This window comes from Nematostella vectensis, chromosome 5 (genome assembly GCF_932526225.1).
Source record: "Nematostella vectensis chromosome 5, jaNemVect1.1, whole genome shotgun sequence".
NCBI classification, from domain to species: Eukaryota; Metazoa; Cnidaria; class Anthozoa; order Actiniaria; family Edwardsiidae; genus Nematostella; species Nematostella vectensis.
In genome coordinates, this window is record NC_064038.1 from 18,806,817 (window position 1) to 18,819,279 (window position 12,463).

At 46.6% G+C, this 12,463-nt stretch overlaps 56 non-coding genes and 11 pseudogenes across 56 annotated transcripts; all 67 read left to right on the forward strand.

Moving 5' to 3' along the window:
* Positions 1–56: 56 nt before the first annotated feature.
* On the forward strand, positions 57–175 carry LOC125566768 (annotated as a pseudogene).
* A 67-nt stretch (positions 176–242) lies between these two features.
* LOC125566726 lies at positions 243–361 on the forward strand (annotated as a pseudogene).
* Positions 362–428: 67 nt separating this feature from the next.
* Positions 429–547, forward strand: LOC125563498. Its single transcript, XR_007308517.1, has one exon. It is a non-coding gene; the product is annotated as a 5S ribosomal RNA (ribosomal RNA).
* Positions 548–614: 67 nt separating this feature from the next.
* On the forward strand, positions 615–733 carry LOC125567121. The gene has a single exon (XR_007311645.1). It is a non-coding gene; the product is annotated as a 5S ribosomal RNA (ribosomal RNA).
* A 67-nt stretch (positions 734–800) lies between these two features.
* On the forward strand, positions 801–919 carry LOC125566141. The gene has a single exon (XR_007311148.1). It is a non-coding gene; the product is annotated as a 5S ribosomal RNA (ribosomal RNA).
* Positions 920–986: 67 nt separating this feature from the next.
* On the forward strand, positions 987–1,105 carry LOC125564511. The gene has a single exon (XR_007309530.1). It is a non-coding gene; the product is annotated as a 5S ribosomal RNA (ribosomal RNA).
* Positions 1,106–1,172: 67 nt separating this feature from the next.
* On the forward strand, positions 1,173–1,291 carry LOC125565071. Its single transcript, XR_007310089.1, has one exon. It is a non-coding gene; the product is annotated as a 5S ribosomal RNA (ribosomal RNA).
* A 67-nt stretch (positions 1,292–1,358) lies between these two features.
* Positions 1,359–1,477, forward strand: LOC125566361. Its single transcript, XR_007311368.1, has one exon. It is a non-coding gene; the product is annotated as a 5S ribosomal RNA (ribosomal RNA).
* Positions 1,478–1,544: 67 nt separating this feature from the next.
* On the forward strand, positions 1,545–1,663 carry LOC125564470. The gene has a single exon (XR_007309488.1). It is a non-coding gene; the product is annotated as a 5S ribosomal RNA (ribosomal RNA).
* A 67-nt stretch (positions 1,664–1,730) lies between these two features.
* Positions 1,731–1,849, forward strand: LOC125564471. The gene has a single exon (XR_007309489.1). It is a non-coding gene; the product is annotated as a 5S ribosomal RNA (ribosomal RNA).
* Positions 1,850–1,916: 67 nt separating this feature from the next.
* Positions 1,917–2,035, forward strand: LOC125564118. The gene has a single exon (XR_007309137.1). It is a non-coding gene; the product is annotated as a 5S ribosomal RNA (ribosomal RNA).
* A 67-nt stretch (positions 2,036–2,102) lies between these two features.
* LOC125563622 lies at positions 2,103–2,221 on the forward strand. Its single transcript, XR_007308641.1, has one exon. It is a non-coding gene; the product is annotated as a 5S ribosomal RNA (ribosomal RNA).
* A 67-nt stretch (positions 2,222–2,288) lies between these two features.
* LOC125564940 lies at positions 2,289–2,407 on the forward strand. The gene has a single exon (XR_007309958.1). It is a non-coding gene; the product is annotated as a 5S ribosomal RNA (ribosomal RNA).
* A 67-nt stretch (positions 2,408–2,474) lies between these two features.
* Positions 2,475–2,593, forward strand: LOC125565000. The gene has a single exon (XR_007310018.1). It is a non-coding gene; the product is annotated as a 5S ribosomal RNA (ribosomal RNA).
* A 67-nt stretch (positions 2,594–2,660) lies between these two features.
* Positions 2,661–2,779, forward strand: LOC125566112. Its single transcript, XR_007311119.1, has one exon. It is a non-coding gene; the product is annotated as a 5S ribosomal RNA (ribosomal RNA).
* Positions 2,780–2,846: 67 nt separating this feature from the next.
* Positions 2,847–2,965, forward strand: LOC125565672. Its single transcript, XR_007310683.1, has one exon. It is a non-coding gene; the product is annotated as a 5S ribosomal RNA (ribosomal RNA).
* Positions 2,966–3,032: 67 nt separating this feature from the next.
* Positions 3,033–3,151, forward strand: LOC125567133. Its single transcript, XR_007311657.1, has one exon. It is a non-coding gene; the product is annotated as a 5S ribosomal RNA (ribosomal RNA).
* Positions 3,152–3,218: 67 nt separating this feature from the next.
* Positions 3,219–3,337, forward strand: LOC125564594. Its single transcript, XR_007309613.1, has one exon. It is a non-coding gene; the product is annotated as a 5S ribosomal RNA (ribosomal RNA).
* Positions 3,338–3,404: 67 nt separating this feature from the next.
* LOC125563454 lies at positions 3,405–3,523 on the forward strand. The gene has a single exon (XR_007308473.1). It is a non-coding gene; the product is annotated as a 5S ribosomal RNA (ribosomal RNA).
* A 67-nt stretch (positions 3,524–3,590) lies between these two features.
* On the forward strand, positions 3,591–3,709 carry LOC125565308. The gene has a single exon (XR_007310322.1). It is a non-coding gene; the product is annotated as a 5S ribosomal RNA (ribosomal RNA).
* Positions 3,710–3,776: 67 nt separating this feature from the next.
* LOC125567050 lies at positions 3,777–3,895 on the forward strand (annotated as a pseudogene).
* Positions 3,896–3,962: 67 nt separating this feature from the next.
* On the forward strand, positions 3,963–4,081 carry LOC125566980 (annotated as a pseudogene).
* Positions 4,082–4,148: 67 nt separating this feature from the next.
* Positions 4,149–4,267, forward strand: LOC125563962. The gene has a single exon (XR_007308981.1). It is a non-coding gene; the product is annotated as a 5S ribosomal RNA (ribosomal RNA).
* Positions 4,268–4,334: 67 nt separating this feature from the next.
* Positions 4,335–4,453, forward strand: LOC125567144. Its single transcript, XR_007311668.1, has one exon. It is a non-coding gene; the product is annotated as a 5S ribosomal RNA (ribosomal RNA).
* Positions 4,454–4,520: 67 nt separating this feature from the next.
* Positions 4,521–4,639, forward strand: LOC125563579. Its single transcript, XR_007308598.1, has one exon. It is a non-coding gene; the product is annotated as a 5S ribosomal RNA (ribosomal RNA).
* Positions 4,640–4,706: 67 nt separating this feature from the next.
* On the forward strand, positions 4,707–4,825 carry LOC125564811. The gene has a single exon (XR_007309829.1). It is a non-coding gene; the product is annotated as a 5S ribosomal RNA (ribosomal RNA).
* A 67-nt stretch (positions 4,826–4,892) lies between these two features.
* Positions 4,893–5,011, forward strand: LOC125564054. The gene has a single exon (XR_007309073.1). It is a non-coding gene; the product is annotated as a 5S ribosomal RNA (ribosomal RNA).
* Positions 5,012–5,078: 67 nt separating this feature from the next.
* LOC125564912 lies at positions 5,079–5,197 on the forward strand. The gene has a single exon (XR_007309930.1). It is a non-coding gene; the product is annotated as a 5S ribosomal RNA (ribosomal RNA).
* A 67-nt stretch (positions 5,198–5,264) lies between these two features.
* On the forward strand, positions 5,265–5,383 carry LOC125565068. The gene has a single exon (XR_007310086.1). It is a non-coding gene; the product is annotated as a 5S ribosomal RNA (ribosomal RNA).
* A 67-nt stretch (positions 5,384–5,450) lies between these two features.
* Positions 5,451–5,568, forward strand: LOC125567070 (annotated as a pseudogene).
* Positions 5,569–5,635: 67 nt separating this feature from the next.
* LOC125566586 lies at positions 5,636–5,754 on the forward strand (annotated as a pseudogene).
* A 67-nt stretch (positions 5,755–5,821) lies between these two features.
* On the forward strand, positions 5,822–5,940 carry LOC125566981 (annotated as a pseudogene).
* Positions 5,941–6,007: 67 nt separating this feature from the next.
* LOC125563963 lies at positions 6,008–6,126 on the forward strand. Its single transcript, XR_007308982.1, has one exon. It is a non-coding gene; the product is annotated as a 5S ribosomal RNA (ribosomal RNA).
* A 67-nt stretch (positions 6,127–6,193) lies between these two features.
* LOC125567155 lies at positions 6,194–6,312 on the forward strand. Its single transcript, XR_007311679.1, has one exon. It is a non-coding gene; the product is annotated as a 5S ribosomal RNA (ribosomal RNA).
* A 67-nt stretch (positions 6,313–6,379) lies between these two features.
* On the forward strand, positions 6,380–6,498 carry LOC125563580. Its single transcript, XR_007308599.1, has one exon. It is a non-coding gene; the product is annotated as a 5S ribosomal RNA (ribosomal RNA).
* Positions 6,499–6,565: 67 nt separating this feature from the next.
* LOC125564812 lies at positions 6,566–6,684 on the forward strand. Its single transcript, XR_007309830.1, has one exon. It is a non-coding gene; the product is annotated as a 5S ribosomal RNA (ribosomal RNA).
* Positions 6,685–6,751: 67 nt separating this feature from the next.
* Positions 6,752–6,870, forward strand: LOC125564055. The gene has a single exon (XR_007309074.1). It is a non-coding gene; the product is annotated as a 5S ribosomal RNA (ribosomal RNA).
* A 67-nt stretch (positions 6,871–6,937) lies between these two features.
* On the forward strand, positions 6,938–7,056 carry LOC125564643. The gene has a single exon (XR_007309662.1). It is a non-coding gene; the product is annotated as a 5S ribosomal RNA (ribosomal RNA).
* Positions 7,057–7,123: 67 nt separating this feature from the next.
* On the forward strand, positions 7,124–7,242 carry LOC125565069. The gene has a single exon (XR_007310087.1). It is a non-coding gene; the product is annotated as a 5S ribosomal RNA (ribosomal RNA).
* Positions 7,243–7,309: 67 nt separating this feature from the next.
* On the forward strand, positions 7,310–7,427 carry LOC125567028 (annotated as a pseudogene).
* A 67-nt stretch (positions 7,428–7,494) lies between these two features.
* Positions 7,495–7,613, forward strand: LOC125567166. The gene has a single exon (XR_007311690.1). It is a non-coding gene; the product is annotated as a 5S ribosomal RNA (ribosomal RNA).
* Positions 7,614–7,680: 67 nt separating this feature from the next.
* LOC125563964 lies at positions 7,681–7,799 on the forward strand. The gene has a single exon (XR_007308983.1). It is a non-coding gene; the product is annotated as a 5S ribosomal RNA (ribosomal RNA).
* A 67-nt stretch (positions 7,800–7,866) lies between these two features.
* Positions 7,867–7,985, forward strand: LOC125563592. Its single transcript, XR_007308611.1, has one exon. It is a non-coding gene; the product is annotated as a 5S ribosomal RNA (ribosomal RNA).
* Positions 7,986–8,052: 67 nt separating this feature from the next.
* Positions 8,053–8,171, forward strand: LOC125566982 (annotated as a pseudogene).
* Positions 8,172–8,238: 67 nt separating this feature from the next.
* LOC125564172 lies at positions 8,239–8,357 on the forward strand. The gene has a single exon (XR_007309192.1). It is a non-coding gene; the product is annotated as a 5S ribosomal RNA (ribosomal RNA).
* Positions 8,358–8,424: 67 nt separating this feature from the next.
* LOC125563557 lies at positions 8,425–8,543 on the forward strand. Its single transcript, XR_007308576.1, has one exon. It is a non-coding gene; the product is annotated as a 5S ribosomal RNA (ribosomal RNA).
* A 67-nt stretch (positions 8,544–8,610) lies between these two features.
* Positions 8,611–8,729, forward strand: LOC125567177. Its single transcript, XR_007311701.1, has one exon. It is a non-coding gene; the product is annotated as a 5S ribosomal RNA (ribosomal RNA).
* A 67-nt stretch (positions 8,730–8,796) lies between these two features.
* On the forward strand, positions 8,797–8,915 carry LOC125563612. Its single transcript, XR_007308631.1, has one exon. It is a non-coding gene; the product is annotated as a 5S ribosomal RNA (ribosomal RNA).
* Positions 8,916–8,982: 67 nt separating this feature from the next.
* Positions 8,983–9,101, forward strand: LOC125564668. The gene has a single exon (XR_007309687.1). It is a non-coding gene; the product is annotated as a 5S ribosomal RNA (ribosomal RNA).
* Positions 9,102–9,168: 67 nt separating this feature from the next.
* LOC125563916 lies at positions 9,169–9,287 on the forward strand. The gene has a single exon (XR_007308935.1). It is a non-coding gene; the product is annotated as a 5S ribosomal RNA (ribosomal RNA).
* A 67-nt stretch (positions 9,288–9,354) lies between these two features.
* On the forward strand, positions 9,355–9,473 carry LOC125564119. The gene has a single exon (XR_007309138.1). It is a non-coding gene; the product is annotated as a 5S ribosomal RNA (ribosomal RNA).
* A 67-nt stretch (positions 9,474–9,540) lies between these two features.
* On the forward strand, positions 9,541–9,659 carry LOC125564325. Its single transcript, XR_007309345.1, has one exon. It is a non-coding gene; the product is annotated as a 5S ribosomal RNA (ribosomal RNA).
* Positions 9,660–9,726: 67 nt separating this feature from the next.
* LOC125564120 lies at positions 9,727–9,845 on the forward strand. Its single transcript, XR_007309139.1, has one exon. It is a non-coding gene; the product is annotated as a 5S ribosomal RNA (ribosomal RNA).
* Positions 9,846–9,912: 67 nt separating this feature from the next.
* Positions 9,913–10,031, forward strand: LOC125563623. Its single transcript, XR_007308642.1, has one exon. It is a non-coding gene; the product is annotated as a 5S ribosomal RNA (ribosomal RNA).
* A 67-nt stretch (positions 10,032–10,098) lies between these two features.
* Positions 10,099–10,217, forward strand: LOC125564253. Its single transcript, XR_007309273.1, has one exon. It is a non-coding gene; the product is annotated as a 5S ribosomal RNA (ribosomal RNA).
* Positions 10,218–10,284: 67 nt separating this feature from the next.
* On the forward strand, positions 10,285–10,403 carry LOC125564212. Its single transcript, XR_007309232.1, has one exon. It is a non-coding gene; the product is annotated as a 5S ribosomal RNA (ribosomal RNA).
* A 67-nt stretch (positions 10,404–10,470) lies between these two features.
* LOC125566266 lies at positions 10,471–10,589 on the forward strand. The gene has a single exon (XR_007311273.1). It is a non-coding gene; the product is annotated as a 5S ribosomal RNA (ribosomal RNA).
* A 67-nt stretch (positions 10,590–10,656) lies between these two features.
* Positions 10,657–10,775, forward strand: LOC125566983 (annotated as a pseudogene).
* A 67-nt stretch (positions 10,776–10,842) lies between these two features.
* LOC125564835 lies at positions 10,843–10,961 on the forward strand. Its single transcript, XR_007309853.1, has one exon. It is a non-coding gene; the product is annotated as a 5S ribosomal RNA (ribosomal RNA).
* Positions 10,962–11,028: 67 nt separating this feature from the next.
* Positions 11,029–11,147, forward strand: LOC125567188. The gene has a single exon (XR_007311712.1). It is a non-coding gene; the product is annotated as a 5S ribosomal RNA (ribosomal RNA).
* Positions 11,148–11,214: 67 nt separating this feature from the next.
* LOC125567196 lies at positions 11,215–11,333 on the forward strand. Its single transcript, XR_007311720.1, has one exon. It is a non-coding gene; the product is annotated as a 5S ribosomal RNA (ribosomal RNA).
* Positions 11,334–11,400: 67 nt separating this feature from the next.
* On the forward strand, positions 11,401–11,519 carry LOC125565627. The gene has a single exon (XR_007310638.1). It is a non-coding gene; the product is annotated as a 5S ribosomal RNA (ribosomal RNA).
* Positions 11,520–11,586: 67 nt separating this feature from the next.
* LOC125564644 lies at positions 11,587–11,705 on the forward strand. The gene has a single exon (XR_007309663.1). It is a non-coding gene; the product is annotated as a 5S ribosomal RNA (ribosomal RNA).
* A 67-nt stretch (positions 11,706–11,772) lies between these two features.
* Positions 11,773–11,891, forward strand: LOC125563917. Its single transcript, XR_007308936.1, has one exon. It is a non-coding gene; the product is annotated as a 5S ribosomal RNA (ribosomal RNA).
* Positions 11,892–11,958: 67 nt separating this feature from the next.
* LOC125564925 lies at positions 11,959–12,077 on the forward strand. Its single transcript, XR_007309943.1, has one exon. It is a non-coding gene; the product is annotated as a 5S ribosomal RNA (ribosomal RNA).
* Positions 12,078–12,144: 67 nt separating this feature from the next.
* On the forward strand, positions 12,145–12,263 carry LOC125566705 (annotated as a pseudogene).
* A 67-nt stretch (positions 12,264–12,330) lies between these two features.
* Positions 12,331–12,449, forward strand: LOC125567197. Its single transcript, XR_007311721.1, has one exon. It is a non-coding gene; the product is annotated as a 5S ribosomal RNA (ribosomal RNA).
* The last annotated feature ends 14 nt before the right edge of the window (positions 12,450–12,463 follow it).

Below are 12,463 nucleotides of genomic sequence, written 5' to 3' on the forward strand. Positions count from 1 at the left end.
TCATCGAAGTACTCACAGGACTGTTATATAATATATATTTCTTACACAGTTCTGTCGTCTACGGCCATACCACTGAGAAAGCACCGGTTCTTGTCCGATCACCGAATTTATGCTCAGTAGGGCGCGGTAAGTACTTGGATGGGTGACCGCTTCGGAATACCGTGTGCTGTTGGCATTTCCTTTTTGTTATCGAGGTACTGACAGTACTGTTATATAATAGATAGATGTTACACAGTTCTATCGTTTACGGCCATACCACTGAGAAAGCACCAGTTCTCGTCAGATCACAGAACTTAAAGTCAGTAGGGCACGGTTAGTACTTGGACGGGTGACCGCCTGGGAATACCGTGTGCTGTAGGCATTTCCTTTTTGTTATCGAGGTACTCACAGGACTGTTATATAATAGATAGATCTTAAACTGTTCTAACGTCTACGGCCATACCACTGAGAAAGCACCGGTTCTCGTCCGATCACCGAAGTTAAGCTCAGTAGGGCGCGGTTAGTACTTCGATGGGTGACCTTCTGGGAATACCGTGTGCTGTAGGCATTTCCTTTTTGTCATCGAAGTACTCACGGGACTGTTATATAATATATATTTCTTACACAGTTCTGTCGTCTACGGCCATACCACTGAGAAAGCACCGGTTCTCGTCCGATCACCGAAGTTAAGCTCAGTAGGGCGCGGTTAGTACTTGGATGGGTGACCGCCTGGGAATACCGTGTGCTGTAGGCATTTCCTTTTTGTCATCGAAGTACTCACAGGACTGTTATATAATAGATAGATCTTACACCGTTCTATCGTCTACGGCCATACCACTTAGAAAGCACCGGTTCTCGTCCGATCACCGAAGTTAAGCTCAGTAAGGCGCGGTAAGTACTTGGATGGGTGACCGCTTCGGAATACCGTGTGCTGTAGGCATTTCCTTTTCGTTACCAAAGTACTCACAGGACTGTTATATAAAATCTATTTCTTACACAGTTCTGTCGTCTACGGCCATACCACTGAGAAAGCACAGGTTCTCGTCCGATCACCGTAGTTAAGCTCAGTAGGGCACGGTTAGTACTTGGATGGGTGACCGCCTGGGAATACCGTGTGCTGTAGGCATTTCCTTTTTGTTATCGTGGTACTCACAGGACTGTTATATAATAGATAGATCTTAAACAGTTCTGTCGTCTACGGCCATACCACTGAGAAAGCACCGGTTCTCGTCCGATCACCAAAGTTAAGCTCAGTAGGGCGCGGTAAGTACTTGGATGGGTGACCGCTTCGGAATACCGTGTGCTGTAGGCATTTCCTTTTTGTTACCGAAGTACTCACAGGAGTGTTATATAAAATCTATTTCTTACACAGTTCTGTCGTCTACGGCCATACCACTGAGAAAGCACCGGTTCTCGTCCGATTACCGTAGTTAAGCTCATTAGGGCACGGTTAGTACTTGGACGGGTGACCGCCTGGAAATACCGTGTGCTGTAGGCATTTCCTTTTTGTTAACGAAGTACTCACAGGACTGTTATATAATAGATAGATCTTAAACAGTTCTGTCGTCTACGGCCATACCACTGAGAAAGCACCGGTTCTCGTCCGATCACCGAAGTTAAGCTCAGTAGGGCGCGGTAAGTACTTGGATGGGTGACCGCTTCGGAATACCGTGTGCTGTAGGCATTTCCGTTTTGTTACCGAAGTACTCACAGGAGTGTTATATAAAATCTATTTCTTACACAGTTCTATCGTCTACGGCCATACCACTGAGAAAGCACCGGTTCTCGTCCGATCACCGAAGTTAAGCTCAGTAGGGCGCGGTAAGTACTTGGATGGGTGACCGCTTCGGAATACCGTGTGCTGTAGGCATTTCCTTTTTGTTACCGAAGTACTCACAGGACTGTTATATCAAATCTATTTCTTACACAGTTCTGTCGTCTACGGCCATACCACTGAGAAAGCACCGGTTCTCGTCCGATCACCGTAGTTAAGCTCAGTAGGGCACGGTTAGTACTTGGACGGGTGACCGCCTGGGAATACCGTGTGCTGTAGGCATTTCCTTTTTGTTATCGAGGTACTCACAGGACTGTTATATAATAGATAGATCTTAAACAGTTCTATCGTCTACGGCCATACCACTGAGAAAGCACCGGTTCTCGTCCGATCACCAAAGTTAAGCTCAGTAGGGCGCGGTTAGTACTTGGATGGGTGACCACCTGGGAATACCGTGTGCTGTAGGCATTTACTTTTTGTTTTCGAAGTACTAACAGGACTGTTATATAATAGATAGATCTTACACAGTTCTATCGTCTACGGCCATACCACTGAGAAAGCACCGGTTCCCGTCCAATCACCGAAGTTAAGCTCATTAGGGCGCGGTTAGTACTTGGATGGGTGACCGCCTGGGAATACCGTGTGCTGTAGGCATTTCCTTTTTGTCATCGAAGTACTCACAGGACTGTTATATATTATATATTTCTTACACAGTTCTGTCGTCTACGGCCATACCACTGAGAAAGCAGAGGTTCTCGTCCGATCACCGAAGTTAAGCTCAGTAGGGCACGGTTAGTACTTGGATGGGTGACCGCCTGGGAATACCGTGTGCTGTAGGCATTTCCTTTTTGTCATCGAGGTACTCACAGGACTGTTATATAATAGATAGATCTTAAACAGTTCTATCGTCTACGGCCATACCACTGAGAAAGCACCGGTTTTTTTCCGATCACCGAATTTAAGCTCAGTAGGGCGCGGTTAGTACTTGGATGGGTGACCGCCTGGGAATACCGTGTGCTGTAGGCATTTCCTTTTTGTCATCGAAGTACTCACAGGACTGTTATATAATAGATAGATCTTACACAGTTCTATCGTCTACGGCCATACCACTTAGGAAGCACCGGTTCTCGTCCGATCACCGAAGTTAAGCTCAGTAGGGCGCGGTAAGTACTTGGATGGGTGACCGCTTCGGAATACCGTGTGCTGTAGGCATTTCCTTTTTGTCGTCGAAGTACTCACAGGACTGTTATATAATATATATTTCTTACACAGTTCTGTCGTCTACGGCCATACCACTGAGAAAGCACCGGTTCTCGTCCGATCACCGAAGTTAAGCTCAGTAGGGCGCGGTTAGTACTTGGATGGGTGACCGCCTGGGAATACCGTGTGCTGTAGGCATTTCCTTTTTGTCATCGAAGTACTCACAGGACTGTTATATAATAGATAGATCTTAAACAGTTCTGTCGTCTACAGCCATACCACTGAGAAAGCACCGGTTCTCGTCCGATCACCGAAGTTAAGCTCAGTAGGGCGCGGTAAGTACTTGGATGGGTGACCGCTTCGGAATACCGTGTGCTGTAGGCATTTCCTTTTTGTTACCGAAGTACTCACAGGACTGTTATATAAAATCTATTTCTTACACAGTTCTGTCGTCTACGGCCATACCACTGAGAAAGCACCGGTTCTCGTCCGATCACCGTAGTTAAGCTCAGTAGGGCACGGTTAGTACTTGGATGGGTGACCGCCTGGGAATACCGTGTGCTGTAGGCATTTCCTTTTTGTTATCGAGGTACTCACAGGACTGTTATATAATAGATAGATCTTAAACAGTTCTGTCGTCTAAGACCATACCACTGAGAAAGCACCGGTTCTCGTCCGATCACCGAAGTTAAGCTCAGTAGGGCGCGGTTAGTACTTGGATGGGTGACCGCCTGGGAATACCGTGTGCTGTAGGCATTTCCTTTTTGTCATCGAAGTACTCACAGGACTGTTATATAATAGATAGATCTTACACAGTTCTATCGTTTACGGCCATACCACTTAGAAAGCATCGGTTCTCGTCCGATCACCGAAGTTAAGCTCATTAGGAAGCGGTAAGTACTTGAATGGGTGACCGCTTCGGAATACCGTGTGCTGTAGGCATTTCCTTTTTGTTATCGAGGTACTGACAGGACTGTTATATAATAGATAGATGTTACACAGTTCTATCGTTTACGGCCATACCACTGAGAAAGCACCAGTTCTCGTCCGATCACAGAACTTAAAGTCAGTATGGCACGGTTAGTACTTGGACGGGTGACCGCCTGGGAATACCGTGTGCTGTAGGCATTTCCTTTTTGTTATCGAGGTACTCACAGGACTGTTATATAATAGATAGATCTTAAACAGTTCTATCGTCTACGGCCATACCACTGAAAAAGCACCGGTTCTCGTCCGATCACCGAAGTTAAGCTCAGTAGGGCGCGGTTAGTACTTGGATGGGTGACCGCCTGGGAATACCGTGTGCTGTAGGCATTTACTTTTTGTTTTCGAAGTACTAACAGGACTGTTATATAATAGATAGATCTTACACAGTTCTATCGTCTACGGCCATACCACTGAGAAAGCACCGGTTCTCGTCCGATCACCGAAGTTAAGCTCAGTAGGGCGCGGTTAGTACTTGGATGGGTGACCGCCTGGGAATACCGTGTGCTGTAGGCATTTCCTTTTTGTCATCGAAGTACTCACAGGACTGTTATATAATATATATTTCTTACACAGTTCTGTCGTCTACGGCCATGCCACTGAGAAAGCACCGGTTCTCGTCCGATCACCGAAGTTAAGCTCAGTAGGGCGCGGTTAGTACTTGGATGGGTGACCGCCTGGGAATACCGTGTGCTGTAGGCATTTCCTTTTTGTCATCGAAGTACTCACAGGACTGTTATATAATAGATAGATCTTACACAGTTCTGTCGTCTACGGCCATACCACTGAGAAAGCACCGGTTCTCGTCCGATCACCGTAGTTAAGCTCAGTAGGGCACGGTTAGTACTTGGATGTGTGACCGCCTGGGAATACCGTGTGCTGTAGGCATTTCCTTTTTGTTATCGAGGTACTCACAGGACTGTTATATAATAGATAGATCTTAAACAGTTCTGTCGTCTACGGCCATACCACTGAGAAAGCACCAGTTCTCGTCCGATCACCGTAGTTAAGCTCAGTAGGGCACGGTTAGTACTTGGATGGGTGACCGCCTGGGAATACCGTGTGCTGTAGGCATTTCCTTTTTGTTATCGAGGTACTCACAGGACTGTTATATAATAGATAGATCTTAAACAGTTCTGTCGTTTACGACCATACCACTGAGAAAGCACCGGTTCTCGTCCGATCACCGAAGTTAAGCTCAGTAGGGCGCGGTTAGTACTTGGATGGGTGACCGCCTAGGAATACCGTGTGCTGTAGGCATTTCCTTTTTGTCATCAAAGTACTCACAGGACTGTTAGATAATAGATAGATCTTACACAGTTCTATCGTCTACGGCCATACCACTTAGAAAGCACCGGTTCTCGTCCGGTCACCGAAGTTAAGCTCAGTAGGGCGCGGTAAGTACTTGGATGGGTGACCGCCTGGGAATACCGTGTGCTGTAGGCATTTCCTTTTTGTCATCGAAGTACTCACAGGACTGTTATATAATAGATAGATCTTACACAGTTCTATCGTTTACGGCCATACCACTGAGAAAGCACCAGTTCTCGTCCGATCGCAGAACTTAAAGTCAGTAGGGCACGGTTAGTAGTTGGACGGGTGACCGCCTGGGAATACGTGTGCTGTAGGCATTTCCTTTTTGTTATCGAGGTACTCACAGGACTGTTATATAATAGATAGATCTTAAACAGTTCTATCGTCTACGGCCATACCACTGAGAAAGCACCGGTTCTCGTCCGATCACCGAAGTTAAGCTCATTAGGAAGCGGTAAGTACTTGAATGGGTGACCGCTTCGGAATACCGTGTGCTGTAGGCATTTCCTTTTTGTTATCGAGGTACTGACAGGACTGTTATATAATAGATAGATGTTACACAGTTCTATCGTTTACGGCCATACCACTGAGAAAGCACCAGTTCTCGTCCGATCACAGAACTTAAAGTCAGTATGGCACGGTTAGTACTTGGACGGGTGACCGCCTGGGAATACCGTGTGCTGTAGGCATTTCCTTTTTGTTATCGAGGTACTCACAGGACTGTTATATAATAGATAGATCTTAAACAGTTCTATCGTCTACGGCCATACCACTGAAAAAGCACCGGTTCTCGTCCGATCACCGAAGTTAAGCTCAGTAGGGCGCGGTTAGTACTTGGATGGGTGACCGCCTGGGAATACCGTGTGCTGTAGGCATTTACGTTTTGTTTTCGAAGTACTAACAGGACTGTTATATAATAGATAGATCTTACACAGTTCTATCGTCTACGGCCATACCACTGAGAAAGCACCGGTTCTCGTCCGATCACCGAAGTTAAGCTCAGTAGGGCGCGGTTAGTACTTGGATGGGTGACCGCCTGGGAATACCGTGTGCTGTAGGCATTTCCTTTTTGTCATCGAAGTACTCACAGGACTGTTATATAATATATATTTCTTACACAGTTCTGTCGTCTACGGCCATGCCACTGAGAAAGCACCGGTTCTCGTCCGATCACCGAAGTTAAGCTCAGTAGGGCGCGGTTAGTACTTGGATGGGTGACCGCCTGGGAATACCGTGTGCTGTAGGCATTTCCTTTTTGTCATCGAAGTACTCACAGGACTGTTATATAATAGATAGATCTTACACAGTTCTGTCGTCTACGGCCATACCACTGAGAAAGCACCGGTTCTCGTCCGATCACCGTAGTTAAGCTCAGTAGGGCACGGTTAGTACTTGGATGTGTGACCGCCTGGGAATACCGTGTGCTGTAGGCATTTCCTTTTTGTTATCGAGGTACTCACAGGACTGTTATATAATAGATAGATCTTAAACAGTTCTGTCGTCTACGGCCATACCACTGAGAAAGCACCAGTTCTCGTCCGATCACCGTAGTTAAGCTCAGTAGGGCACGGTTAGTACTTGGATGGGTGACCGCCTGGGAATACCGTGTGCTGTAGGCATTTCCTTTTTGTTATCGAGGTACTCACAGGACTGTTATATAATAGATAGATCTTAAACAGTTCTGTCGTCTACGACCATACCACTGAGAAAGCACCGGTTCTCGTCCGATCACCGAAGTTAAGCTCAGTAGGGCGCGGTTAGTACTTGGATGGGTGACCGCCTAGGAATACCGTGTGCTGTAGGCATTTCCTTTTTGTCATCAAAGTACTCACAGGACTGTTAGATAATAGATAGATCTTACACAGTTCTATCGTCTACGGCCATACCACTTAGAAAGCACCGGTTCTCGTCCGGTCACCGAAGTTAAGCTCAGTAGGGCGCGGTAAGTACTTGGATGGGTGACCGCCTGGGAATACCGTGTGCTGTAGGCATTTCCTTTTTGTCATCGAAGTACTCACAGGACTGTTATATAATAGATAGATCTTACACAGTTCTATCGTTTACGGCCATACCACTGAGAAAGCACCAGTTCTCGTCCGATCACAGAACTTAAAGTCAGTAGGGCACGGTTAGTAGTTGGACGGGTGACCGCCTGGGAATACGTGTGCTGTAGGCATTTCCTTTTTGTTATCGAGGTACTCACAGGACTGTTATATAATAGATAGATCTTAAACAGTTCTATCGTCTACGGCCATACCACTGAGAAAGCACCGGTTCTCGTCCGATCACCGAAGTTAAGCTCAGTAGGGCGCGGTTAGTACTTGGATGGGTGACCGCCTGGGAATACCGTGTGCTGTAGGCATTTACTTTTTGTTTTCGAAGTACTAACAGGACTGTTATATAATAGATAGATCTTACACAGTTCTATCGTCTACGGCCATACCACTGAAAAAGCACCGGTTCTCGTCCGATCACCGAAGTTAAGCTCAGTAGGGCGCGGTTAGTACTTGGATGGGTGACCGCCTGGGAATACCGTGTGCTGTAGGCATTTCCTTTTTGTCATCGAAGTACTCACGGGACTGTTATATAATATATATTTCTTACACAGTTCTGTCGTCTACGGCCATACCACTGAGAAAGCACCGGTTCTCGTCCGATCACCGAAGTTAAGCTCAGTAGGGCGCGGTTAGTACTTGGATGGGTGACCGCCTAGGAATACCGTGTGCTGTAGGCATTTCCTTTTTGTCATCGAAGTACTCACAGGACTGTTATATAATAGATAGATCTTACACAGTTCTATCGTTTACGGCCATACCACTGAGAAAGCACCAGTTCTCGTCCGATCACAGAACTTAAAGTCAGTATGGCACGGTTAGTACTTGGACGGGTGACCGCCTGGGAATACCGTGTGCTGTAGGCATTTCCTTTTTGTTATCGAGGTACTCACAGGACTGTTATATAATAGATAGATCTTAAACAGTTCTATCGTCTACGGCCATACCACTGAGAAAGCACCGGTTCTCGTCCGATCACCGAAGTTAAGCTCAGTAAGGCGCGGTTAGTACTTGGATGGGTGACCGCCTGGGAATACCGTGTGCTGTAGGCATTTACTTTTTGTTTTCGAAGTACTAACAGGACTGTTATATAATAGATAGATCTTACACAGTTCTATCGTCTACGGCCATACCACTGAGAAAGCACCGGTTCTCGTCCGATCACCGAAGTTAAGCTCAGTAGGGCGCGGTTAGTACTTGGATGGGTGACCGCCTGTGAATACCGTGTGCTGTAGGCATTTCCTTTTTGTCATCGAAGTACTCACAGGACTGTTATATAATAGATATTTCTTACACAGTTCTGTCGTCTACGGCCATACCACTGAGAAAGCACCGGTTCTCGTCCGATCACCGAAGTTAAGCTCAGTAGGGCGCGGTTAGTACTTGGATGGGTGACCGCCTGGGAATACCGTGTGCTGTAGGCATTTCCTTTTTGTCATCGAAGTACTCACAGGACTGTTATATAATAGATAGATCTTACACAGTTCTGTCGTCTATGGCCATACCACTGAGAAAGCACCGGTTCTCGTCCGATCACCGTAGTTAAGCTCAGTAGGGCACGGTTAGTACTTGGATGGGTGACCGCCTGGGAATACCGTGTGCTGTAGGCATTTCCTTTTTGTTATCGAGGTACTCACAGGACTGTTATATAATAGATAGATCTTAAACAGTTCTGTCGTCTACGGCCATACCACTGAGAAAGCACCGGTTCTCGTCCGATCACCGTATTTAAGCTCAGTAGGGCACGGTTAGTACTTGGATGGGTGACCGCCTGGGAATACCGTGTGCTGTAGGCATTTCCTTTTTGTTATCGAGGTACTCACAGGACTGTTATATAATAGATAGATCTTAAACAGTTCTGTCGTCTACGACCATACCACTGAGAAAGCACCGGTTCTCGTCCGATCACCGAAGTTAAGCTCAGTAGGGCGCGGTTAGTACTTGGATGGGTGACCGCCTGGGAATACCGTGTGCTGTAGGCATTTCCTTTTTGTCATCGAAGTACTCACAGGACTGTTAGATAATAGATAGATCTTAAACAGTTCTATCGTCTACGGCCATACCACTGAGAAAGCACCGGTTCTCGTCCGATCACCGTAGTTAAGCTCAGTAGGGCACGGTTAGTACTTGGACGGGTGACCGCCTGGGAATACCGTGTGCTGTAGGCATTTCCTTTTTGTTAACGAAGTACTCACAGGACTGTTATATAAAATCTATTTCTTACACAGTTCTGTCGTCTACGGCCATACCACTGAGAAAGCACCGGTTCTCGTCCGATCACCGTAGTTAAGCTCAGTAGGGCACGGTTAGTACTTGGATGGGTGACCGCTTCGGAATACCGTGTGCTGTAGGCATTTCCTTTTTGTTACCGAAGTACTCACAGGACTGTTATATCAAATCTATTTCTTACACAGTTCTGTCGTCTACGGCCATACCACTGAGAAAGCACCGGTTCTCGTCCGATCACCGTAGTTAAGCTCAGTAGGGCACGGTTAGTACTTGGACGGGTGACCGCCTGGGAATACCGTGTGCTGTAGGCATTTCCTTTTTGTTATCGAGGTACTCACAGGACTGTTATATAATAGATAGATCTTAAACAGTTCTATCGTCTACGGCCATACCACTGAGAAAGCACCGGTTCTCGTCCGATCACCAAAGTTAAGCTCAGTAGGGCGCGGTTAGTACTTGGATGGGTGACCACCTGGGAATACCGTGTGCTGTAGGCATTTACTTTTTGTTTTCGAAGTACTAACAGGACTGTTATATAATAGATAGATCTTACACAGTTCTATCGTCTACGGCCATACCACTGAGAAAGCACCGGTTCTCGTCCAATCACCGAAGTTAAGCTCAGTAGGGCGCGGTTAGTACTTGGATGGGTGACCGCCTGGGAATACCGTGTGCTGTAGGCATTTCCTTTTTGTCATCGAAGTACTCACAGGACTGTTATATAATATATATTTCTTACACAGTTCTGTCGTCTACGGCCATACCACTGAGAAAGCACCGGTTCTCGTCCGATCACCGAAGTTAAGCTCAGTAGGGCACTGTTAGTACTTGGATGGGTGACCGCCTGGGAATACCGTGTGCTGTAGGCATTTCCTTTTTGTCATCGAGGTACTCACAGGACTGTTATATAATAGATAGATCTTAAACAGTTCTATCGTCTACGGCCATACCACTGAGAAAGCACCGGTGCTCGTCCGATCACCGAATTTAAGCTCAGTAGGGCGCGGTAAGTACTTGGATGGGTGACCGCTTCGGAATACCGTGTGCTGTAGGCATTTCCTTTTTGTTATCGAGGTACTGACAGGACTGTTATATAATAGATAGATGTTACACAGTTCTATCGTTTACGGCCATACCACTGAGAAAGCACCAGTTCTCGTCCGATCACAGAACTTAAAGTCAGTATGGCACGGTTAGTACTTGGACGGGTGACCGCCTGGGAATACCGTGTGCTGTAGGCATTTCCTTTTTGTTATCGAGGTACTCACAGGACTGTTATATAATAGATAGATCTTAAACAGTTCTATCGTCTACGGCCATACCACTGAGAAAGCACCGGTTCTCGTCCGATCACCAAAGTTAAGCTCAGTAGGGCGCGGTTAGTACTTGGATGGGTGACCGCCTGGGAATACCGTGTGCAGTAGGCATTTACTTTTTGTTTTCGAAGTACTAACAGGACTGTTATATAATAGATAGATCTTACACAGTTCTATCGTCTACGGCCATACCACTGAGAAAGCACCGGTTCTCGTCCGATCACCGAAGTTAAGCTCAGTAGGGCGCGGTTAGTACTTGGATGGGTGACCGCCTGGGAATACCGTGTGCTGTAGGCATTTCCTTTTTGTCATCGAAGTACTCACAGGACTGTTATATAATATATATTTCTTACACAGTTCTGTCGTCTACGGCCATACCACTGAGAAAGCACCGGTTCTCGTCCGATCACCGAAGTTAAGCTCAGTAGGGCGCGGTTAGTACTTGGATGGGTGACCGCCTGGGAATACCGTGTGCTGTAGGCATTTCATTTTTGTCATCGAAGTACTCACAGGACTGTTATATAATAGATAGATCTTACACAGTTCTATCGTCTACGGCCATACCACTTAGAAAGCACCGGTTCTCGTCCGATCACCGAAGTTAAGCTCAGTAGGGCGCGGTAAGTACTTGGATGGGTGACCGCTTCGGAATACCGTGTGCTGTAGGCATTTCCTTTTTGTTACCAAAGTACTCACAGGACTGTTATATAAAATCTATTTCTTACACAGTTCTGTCGTCTACGGCCATACCACTGAGAAAGCACCGGTTCTCGTCCGATCACAGTAGTTAAGCTCAGTAGGGCACGGTTAGTACTTGGATGGGTGACCGCCTGGGAATACCGTGTGCTGTAGGCATTTCCTTTTTGTTATCGAGGTACTCACAGGACTGTTATATAATAGATAGATCTTAAAAAGTTCTGTCGTCTACGACCATACCACTGAGAAAGCACCGGTTCTCGTCCGATCACCGAAGTTAAGCTCAGTAGGGCGCGGTTAGTACTTGGATGGGTGACCGCCTGGGAATACCGTGTGCTGTAGGCATTTCCTTTTTGTCATCGAAGTACTCACAGGACTGTTAGATAATAGATAGATCTTACACAGTTCTATCGTCTACGGCCATACCACTTAGAAAGCACCGGTTCTCGTCCGATCACCGAAGTTAAGCTCAGTAGGGCGCGGTAAGTACTTGGATGGGTGACCGCCAGGGAATACCGTGTGCTGTAGGCATTTCCTTTTTGTCATCGAAGTACTCACAGGACTGTTATATAATAGATAGATCTTACACAGTTCTATCGTTTACGGCCATACCACTGAGAAAGCACCAGTTCTCGTCCGATCACAGAACTTAAAGTCAGTAGGGCACGGTTAGTACTTGGACGGGTGACCGCCTGGGAATACCGTGTGCTGTAGGCATTTCCTTTTTGTTATCGAGGTACTCACAGGACTGTTATATAATAGATAGATCTTAAACAGTTCTATCGTCTACGGCCATACCACTGAGAAAGCACCGGTTCTCGTCCGATCACCGAAGTTAAGCTCAGTAGGGCGCGGTTAGTACTTGGATGGGTGACCGCCTGGGAATACCGTGTGCTGTAGGCATTTACTTTTTGTTT